We start from the raw sequence: 9,120 nt of genomic DNA, 5'->3' as shown, positions 1-9,120 counted from the left end.
CCTTAACGGACTTGTCAAGTTTTGCTAAAAAGAGGTCACTTAGTATGGGGGCGATACAAGAGCCGATACATATCCCCTCCTTTTGAAGGTGGGGCTTGTCATTCCACACGACATAGGTAGACTTCAGGTAAAACGATAAACGACCTAAAAAGCTACTGGCTGATATTCCTGCTGAGTTTTCAAAAGCCACATTTCCAAACAGGTCAATGCATTCTTCTACACAGTCTAGTAACATGTCATGGGATAGTGAATAGTACAGGCCTTTGATGTCGACAGAGAACGCGCACAGGTTGTCACTGCTGCCTGATTGCACAAAATCAAGAACTTCACTGGAATTTCTGACTATAAACGGATCATCTACTTTAAGCAGATTGAGGGTGCTTTGCAAAAAAAGTGAGATCTGTCTTTGCCAAGTGCCTTTCTCCGAAATAATAGAACGAAAAGGCTTTTCAGGTTTGTGGGTTTTAGCGCTGAAAAATACGTCTAGAAAATCTTTTTTGGATTCAGAAATGCGCTTCGATAAGCTAGTGAGGTTAAGCTTGCTACATAATTTTTTTGCTTGGCTCTTCACTTTAGCTATCACAATGTCTTCATTGCAAGCGAACACGGACGACAAAGCGCTATCAGCTTTCGTCTTAAAAAGCTCAGATGTTAAATTGCAAAACCACCTTCTTTGTCGGCGGAAGTATGAACCTGGAACTTGGAAGTATGAACCAACAAGGCCAAATTTTGACATTATTGAAGCATACAGATGCATTTCTAAGAACAGACCTCAAAACCAATCAAGTTAAACAAGAGTTGGAGAGAGTTCATGTAAACGAAAAAATTAATAGTCGCCTATGGCGACAATAACAACCACATTGTAGAGAATTGGTTGCTACAATAGCCATTTTCGAGTAGCTGAAAATCACAATAGACAAAGCGTCTGTTCGGTCAAGGTGGTGCTCGCCGAAAAAGAGCAGAATTTTTCGAAGCCGCTTTGCGGGGCACGGTCCCCGATCCCCTCTTGTAGGGTTAGACTCCGAAGGGCCCTGAAGTTACCGCATATCGAGTGCGCCGTAAACTTGAAATACACACGCGCCTCTTCGTACGAATCTGCATCCTGAGCTATGGTTATGACCATTAACTGTCTTCATCGACAGTGCCTGACGTATGAATACATCTGAGCACGTAGCCTCAATCTATTGCTCTTGCGTCACCTGGTTTCAGTAGCAATCAAGTTGAGTACTCTTGGTTCATCTTTTCCAGAGTTGGGCCTGCGGAAGAATGCCAGAGCAGAACTTCAATGAAAATTTTGCGGACGTCCTTGCGCGACAGAAACTAGTTCCCAGTCTAAAGTACTAATCATCAAATTAAAAGCCTAATATTATTTTTATGGTGTATTCGACCAAGTAAACGTCTAAGCAAGTCATGAAAAGTTAATCATTATATCTCGTGAACAGCGCCATTATACATATACTGTGGTAAGGCAACCCAAAAATATTACCCCTCAGGGGAATGTAAGTCGCTATACATGACGACCAGCTAGGTAGAAGCATTTGCTTCAGTCGTGAAATTTTAAAGCGTTCAAACTGGAAGCCAAGAAACCGATTTCGAGCAGCGTAATATAGCGCATAGAGAAAAGTAGCCTGTCGCCAGTGTAGCGAAAACTCCCGCTGTCTACTTGTAGGCGAGGAGGAGGAGCTGAATTGTTTTTGGCACAAGACAATGCCAAAGAGATTATTTTGGAATATCAGTAATACCTAAACAATGGTGAAAATGACTCAACAAAAATGCCTAAGAATGGCCAGAGAATTAGTTACAAAACTTTGGTAAAGAAAGAAAACTACCGGAATTAGTGATTGATTATACATTGCTGGTTGCTTACACCGGCTTCAGCCATGTAGATATAATATTACTTTAGCCTAAACCAGGTTATTTACTTTGCTCAAAGCGACAATTATAAATAGTTCTCTCTCCAAGCCATTGAGATTCGCCATTAGCTCCCAACTCGCTTTATTCGCAGCTGCAATGAATTTATTCTGTAACCCTAGAGCAATATATTTACACAAAGCAGATCATCATGAAATACTCGTTCAAATTTTGTAAATTTTAGAGAATATTCTGTTTGTTTTTGCATATGCTTCTGCGTTCGGAAAACAAAGCAGACTTGCTTACAGTGCAGGAGGGGTGGGCTTCAAGACAAAAGGAAATTATTAGTGCAGCTGCTCATTCAGGGGTGCGTTGCTTGTCTTTTTATTGCTCTTATATATGTGCAGCTTTGCCTGAATGCTTGTCAGGGCTTTCCCCATAATGGGTGGCAGTGATTGTGCCGTCCACCTCTCAGGGGGACTGCCCATTTCCAACTACCTGCCCACAAGAAACCCACCTCCTGGGCTTTAATTTTGTCATACTCAAGGACGATTTTCTGTGTTTGATGTGACCAGTGACGCCATTTAAGTTGCGCAGTTTGCATCACTGGTGCATTAGGTTCATTTCGGGATGTTGTCACCACTTATATTCCCTACTTACATTTTTTTTTCTGCATCCACTTGCTACTGCCAAACGAAATACGACGTATAAAGCTTTGCCGAACTCCTGCAGTCTCTGAATGCTATGCCAACAAAAATCATGTCAGACGATTTTTGTATGTCTTAATAGAAGTAGAAATGACCCCCCGATTTTTTTGTGCGATTGTCATGTCTGGTCAGACGGTTTAGTCAACTGCCACATGACCAAGCAAATTGCAACTGTAAGTGCATTGAGAAGTTATGCGTTGGAGCACGCATATGGATCTTCTGTTGCTCAGCTGCTTAACTCCAAATATTCTGCTTTGTCAGACAAGATATATTTTTAGAAAACTGGATGAGCCGGAAGACAATAGATTGAATTCTTAGCAGCATTGTTGCTTGTTACTCCTGCGTTCCACCCCTGTATGCATGAACTCGGCAGAATTGGGTCGAGTGCGTCTGTCGGGTAAAAAATCTGTTGTGGGGTTCATGTATACACAGTCGGGTCGAGTAAAATAAGCGGCGAAGCGGGTCGCGTTAACTCGCTTGCAGGGGGTAGGCTAACTCGCTTGACCCGCTTATCTAAAGGCCGCATGTAGACGCTGTCCAATCAGGGAGTCGAGCTATGGGGAACTCTGGGATATGAGAAAGCCTCTAGAGCGGCGACGAGCGTCACTCAAATTGAATGCTTTTTAGCGCTCATCAACGATAAAAATAACCGAAGTTCTCAGTAGTAAAAGGCAATGGGATCAAATACGAGTAAGAAACTTACACAGTAACTTCGAATCTCGATGCTACGCTCCGCTGCGATGCTTACTCACTAGAAAACAAATTCATATAGACCACAACCAGGTCGAGGAATGGTGACCTTGCTTACTCAACGCTGATTCAACCCTGTGCTGTCGAGTCCATGTATATAAGGCTACTGTACATGTAATTTTAGGTGAACTCTCAGTTCATGCATTTCACATTAAATTTGAGCGATATTGGTGCTTTTTTGCATATGTGCTGTTTTGTTCTGTAAACAATACTCTTTCTCCAGACACAATCTTATTTTAATTTTCGTACAAAATGTCAATTTTGTGAAAAAAATAATTTGTGAGGCTGTTAAGAAATTTTGGTTTTGAAATAAATTCACAAAAGAGCAACATTGTACAGATCTTAAGATATAAAATATGTGCGAAACAACTTTTCCGCTCCGGATTAAACTGGTTAAGGAACTTGTGATAGGGTGAAAATGAAAAATCGCTGTCTTGCTAGACGTATCTTTTTTTGTGATCCCATAATCACATCAAGCATTGTATATTAAGGTGTGCTTCATCAATGAAAATAATATTTCGCCTCAGATATTCAGGCAGATACCGTTCTCTATACCAACAACTACAATGAATTGGTTTGAAGAAATCAGGTGCCCGAGCACCACACTTGGTACCTGGATATAAAATGACCCATGTATGCCTAACTGAAAATAATTTTGCTCATGGAACGTTGCCGATGGCATGCCCTTATGATTAGCTGTGATGAGAGAAAGTGCACACCTGGTAGGCTGCTAGCTGATAAGGAAGTATGATATCATTGTACTCATATCTAGCATATTTTCCTGCTGATGCACAGTAAATTTCTAGTACTTGCTCATTGCAGGCTGACTGTAGTAATTTTAGCTGAACAAGCGAACAAGCAGCACTGTATGATTAGAGATCTTCTTGTTGGGCTAGTTGGTGTTGATTGATTGTTGATAAATTGAAGGTGCCAAAACAACACGCACACACACAAGAAAAGAATGGGACTGAGTGCCACTCAACTGATTTATTGTGGAGCACAACATACATATATATCTCACTGCCGCCACATGCGCAAGGAACACATTCAGCATCATGTAGTTTAAGATAAGCTATGTTCAGGAAACGCCACTGTGGTATGAGGCAAGGGTGACAATTTATAAACGGTGCCGAAGGGGTTGTATATAAAGTTCCTCTGTTTTTTGGTTGGTCCTACATCGGACAAACCGGCCGATGTGTTATTGAGCGAATCCGGGAACATGAACGTAACATAGAGCAAAATAAAGATGGCCCCAATATTCCGAAGCATATCAAATCCTGCCCTTCAGGCACTGGTGAACCATGTTTTTCTGATGTGTGCACTCTTGCAAGGAGTGGCAATACGATGGCCAGAGAGCTAATTAAAGTGTTTTATATCGGAAAGCAAGGTAATTTGTGTGTCAGAGACACGTCGATCAATCTGTATATTGCTGAGAAAGCGTTTCTTGAACATATCTTAAACTACATGATGCTGAATGTGCTCCTTGCGCATGCGCCTGCAGTGAGATATATATGCACTTTATTCTGCACAATAAATCAATTGAGAGTGGCGCTCTGTCCTGTTCTTTTCTTGTGTGTGTGCATGTTGTTCTGGTGCCTTTCATTTATATGAGCACTGTGTGAAAACTCTTCCTAGCCACATTACAAATAAGGCAGTTGTTTATAGTAGAATGTAGCAGGCAAAAACGCTGTGAAAACTAAAAAGCTGGAACTTGAAATGGTATGGTTCTTGTAAACAAAACAGGTGTCTCATTCATCACTGATCTAGAGAATATAATATGCATACACAGCCTTGAGATTATCTGCAATGTACACATCTCTCTCAGCTGATTGAAGATGGCTTGATTGATTCTGGCAGGGCAATATTTTCTTTATTCTGACCGCACTAATGTATGTGTACCTGTAACTGGTGTACTGCAGAAAAATATTCTTTAATGTGTTCTTTAATATCATCCGGTTTTGCATGCTTAGTAATCTATATTGTTTTTTGCAGGATTTATTAGGCATTTTTTAAAAATTGATAAGTTCTGGAGCCTGAACCATCATATTTTCAGGAACTGTAATTCTATATGAACACTAAGCATCCACCTGAAGTTATCGGTTTGCTAAAAGCAGGTTTTTCCTTCCAAATATCTTCCTTTTGTATGTGGGATGCAAATTATTTTGCATGTATTTTTATCATCCCTACGTCATAAGATGCTGCATGTTCTTGCAGGCCCAGAGACCTGTCGCAAAACGCTCTAAAAGAAGAATGTGTGGCAACAGACCTTCAATGCATACAGTAGAACCCTTTTATAGTAAAGCCATTGGGGCCAGCAAAAATATTTACTATATCAGTCGTCTGTGATGACATGGTCCTGAAAATGCTGTCTAGTAGTTAAATAGGCACTTACTGAACACCTTTTGCTGCTTAATGAAAAAAAGAACTGAAATACCTCCCATCTCAAATTTATCGTCTCTGTGTGATTTTTTTCATTATAAAATTTCTGTACATCTTGTGGAAGTACCTCTTAAGCATGAGGACGTGATTACGAATGCAACCAAGTTCAATTTCATTTAAAAACTAAAGCCTTGCATGAACATGGTGTCCCTTTTTGCTCTTTCTGTCTTTTAAAAGGCAATAAATGATAAATACGCGTGGCACTCAAATCCTCTAAGACCGTACTCGCTGCACCTCCACTTTCTGCCTCCGTTGCCTCATGCTTTGAGCTGCACATTGGAGTGAATGTTCACCCATTTCTTCCCCTTCCCTATTTCTTGCTTCACTTTTATTCTCCTTTACTTTCTGAATGGACCATGCCACCTTGTTGCTGTTTGTAGACAGCTTTACTTTTTTTTTCTTCGCGCTGCGCGCTTTCCCTCACGGCTCCAAGGTTTTTGTAAAGTACGCTTCTTCTGACTGCTGTTGCGCTTAGTGGTAAAGCCACCTAAACGAACACTCGGGGTTATTTTTTTTTTTTTTTTCAAATAGAAAATGTATTGTCCTCGCGATTCTAGGTAGTTCGCGGGTGGCGATATCATCATGGGAGTCGTCGTCGAGGCCAGAAACACTTTACGATTTTTACCAAAAATATATTTACTATAAAGGAGGAAAAATGTACAGTTGCCAATGAAGGATGAGCTGGGACTTCAGTTTGACTTTACTATATCAGAGTTTACTATAGCGGTATTCTGTATTTTGTACTCAATCATATAGGGCACCCAGACTTCAAATCTGTGTTTGGACAAGTGTTCAGAAGGTGAGTTTGGCTCTTATGGTGATATATGCTTGTTTTATGTGCAGATGTCATTTGTAAGACCCACTGGCCAATCTCCTCAAAAAACTGTTCCTGAATGGTTGCTTCTGCGGGGTGTCCAGCTTACTGTCTGGGCCATGCGCTTCCTCCGCCCTCTGAACCTCATCACTTGATCCATCGACCCTTCACTGCCAACTACCGTGCTCAACACAGTCCACTGCCATTTTCCATCCATGATGGACAATGCCCTGGAGTGCACCCATGCTCAACGTCCTATTCCTGCAACACCTCTCGCACTACAAAGCTATAGTGCATCAACCCTGCTCCCCATGGCAACCCCTTCCATCATGACCAAATGCACAGTGCACCCCATCACCTCTCCCTGCATTACCTGGTCATGTGCTACTTAGTGCCGTGTTCCCAAGTCCACGTACTGACCTTCCCCTATTAACCCTGTACCTAATGCCTCCTGCATTGCATTTTGGCCCACTGATGTCCTTCTGGCATTTACATGTATATGAGTTCTGAATAAAATGTTTTTGGAAAATGTTTCTTGCCTCATTTAATTGCATGGTTTTTATGGCTCCTAAGGGAGATGACATGCAAGATGATATTGGGAAAGGACTGCATAAAATAACCACAATTATCAGACTGACAGTTAAGCAGATGGCAGCAGTAAGGGCAAGGGTGAAATAGCTGCATGGCTAAAGGTGGCTTAACAGTGGCAGCGCCACTGCCACGTGTGCCGATGAATACTCGTTGCATGCTAATAAATACCAATATGTGATACTAGCGACATGACTGGCCTATTGCCAGTGTCACGTGTGCCAATGAATACTAGTGGCATGCCAATAAATGCCAATATGTAACACTAGCGGCAAGGCCAGCTTATCGCCTATGTTAGCAGTGCCAAGACAGGTGCAGTGTTGGCATATAAGCCGGACCAATAAATATAAAAATGTAATTTCGCAAAAATCCAGCATTACGCCAATGTTGGTAACAATTTTTGTCGACGTTGGGCCGGGGTTGGAGCGATGTTGGTGTGTTGACTGGGAAGCACAAGAAGAGGAGCAGTGGTCTTTACACTAGGCTATGATTGTTTGGAATGTCACATCCTGAATCACTAAAAATGCACATATCATTTTCCACTTGGCGATCGAAAAGAAAATTTATAACCTTCTATAATTAACCGCGAACAATAGAAATGTAGTAGAAAAACCAACAACACTTGAGTTATGTAATCTATTCTGTGAAACTTCATTATCAAGGCGGCAGTGCGGAACATCATTGGAGCGGACATAATAGTAATCTCGGAGTACATGTTTCTTTATTTTTCTAATTTTTTGAAAACCTCCTAAGCACATGAAGCCCAATAATAACTATAAATATTTTTTTCTGCTTTCATTTATATGCATTTTGTTCTGCGTCGCTTAAGCACAATCCCGCTCGAACATGCCACAGGCAGCCACAAGCTCATGGTATAAATATGAAGGCATGATCATAGTACAAACCAAAATACGTTTACATCACCCAAACGCTTTATTTATTCAAAATACGGTCCTGCCGTGCTGGTGCAGTAGTTAGGATACTCTACTTCTGTTCCTAAGGATGCAGGATTGATTCCGAGCCGCGGCGATAGCTTTTTAATGGAGGTGAAACGGCAGGCGCCTGTGTGCTGTGCGAGATCAGTGCACGTTAAAAAGCCACAAGTGGTGAAATTTTACGGAGTCGTCGCCTAAGACGGCTGTCATAGGGTAAGACACTTTTAATTCGGTATAAACTCCATATACCAAACTACTGCAATAGCTACCATGTTTCAAACTTTTAAATAGAAATTATAAAAGGTACATACATGGAAACAGAGAGTAACCACACTATCACGTGAATTTCACTCAACACAGAAAATGTATGTATTTTGATTCTGAGAACGCATTAGACGGAAAGAGGGGAGGTAGCCAGAGCTACATTGGCCACAGTCTCGCTATAGGCAGCCTGCAGTGACGTTTGCTGTGTCAATTTCCGCGCCGTAACACATACCCGAGCGAGAACAGGAAATGCTTTTAAGGCGCTTTCGTATGGCGTCTTCGCGCCACTGCATCAGCTTACAGGGATCCGATTGCACGCTCTGTCGAAGCTTCGCTTGGTGTGTCAGATAACTGGGCTACATAGAGAACGCCTAGGCAAGGACGTTATCTGCCACATGCGTATCTATAGGTGATGAATATGCTCGGTAGTTTATCGCGAACCAAGCGGCTAACAGCAACATTTTTATTGCGAAAGCAATACTACTTTCGATTTCGAGCCTTCAACGTAGCGCGGCAGTAGCCACGTACCTCTTACCCACGTGACGCTGTGACGTCACACACCACGTGACACTAGGGAGAGAGTTGGCCTACCAACTCAAGCGGTCGGCGTAGTGTGGCAGTGGCCACGTCTTGCCAACGTGACGCTGTGACGTCACACCCCACGTGACACAAAAGCGAGACATGGGCTCCTAACTCAAGCGGTCGGCGTGGCGCAGTCGGAGCCGCGGCTCAGTTGGCAGCAGCTGCCAACTTGGGTCTCTCGTTTCACATG

Source organism: Amblyomma maculatum, chromosome 3, assembly GCF_055883805.1.
Source record: "Amblyomma maculatum isolate TAMU_Amacu chromosome 3, ASM5588380v1, whole genome shotgun sequence".
In the NCBI taxonomy this organism is placed as follows: domain Eukaryota; kingdom Metazoa; phylum Arthropoda; class Arachnida; order Ixodida; family Ixodidae; genus Amblyomma; species Amblyomma maculatum.
This window is presented reverse-complemented; position numbering follows the sequence as displayed.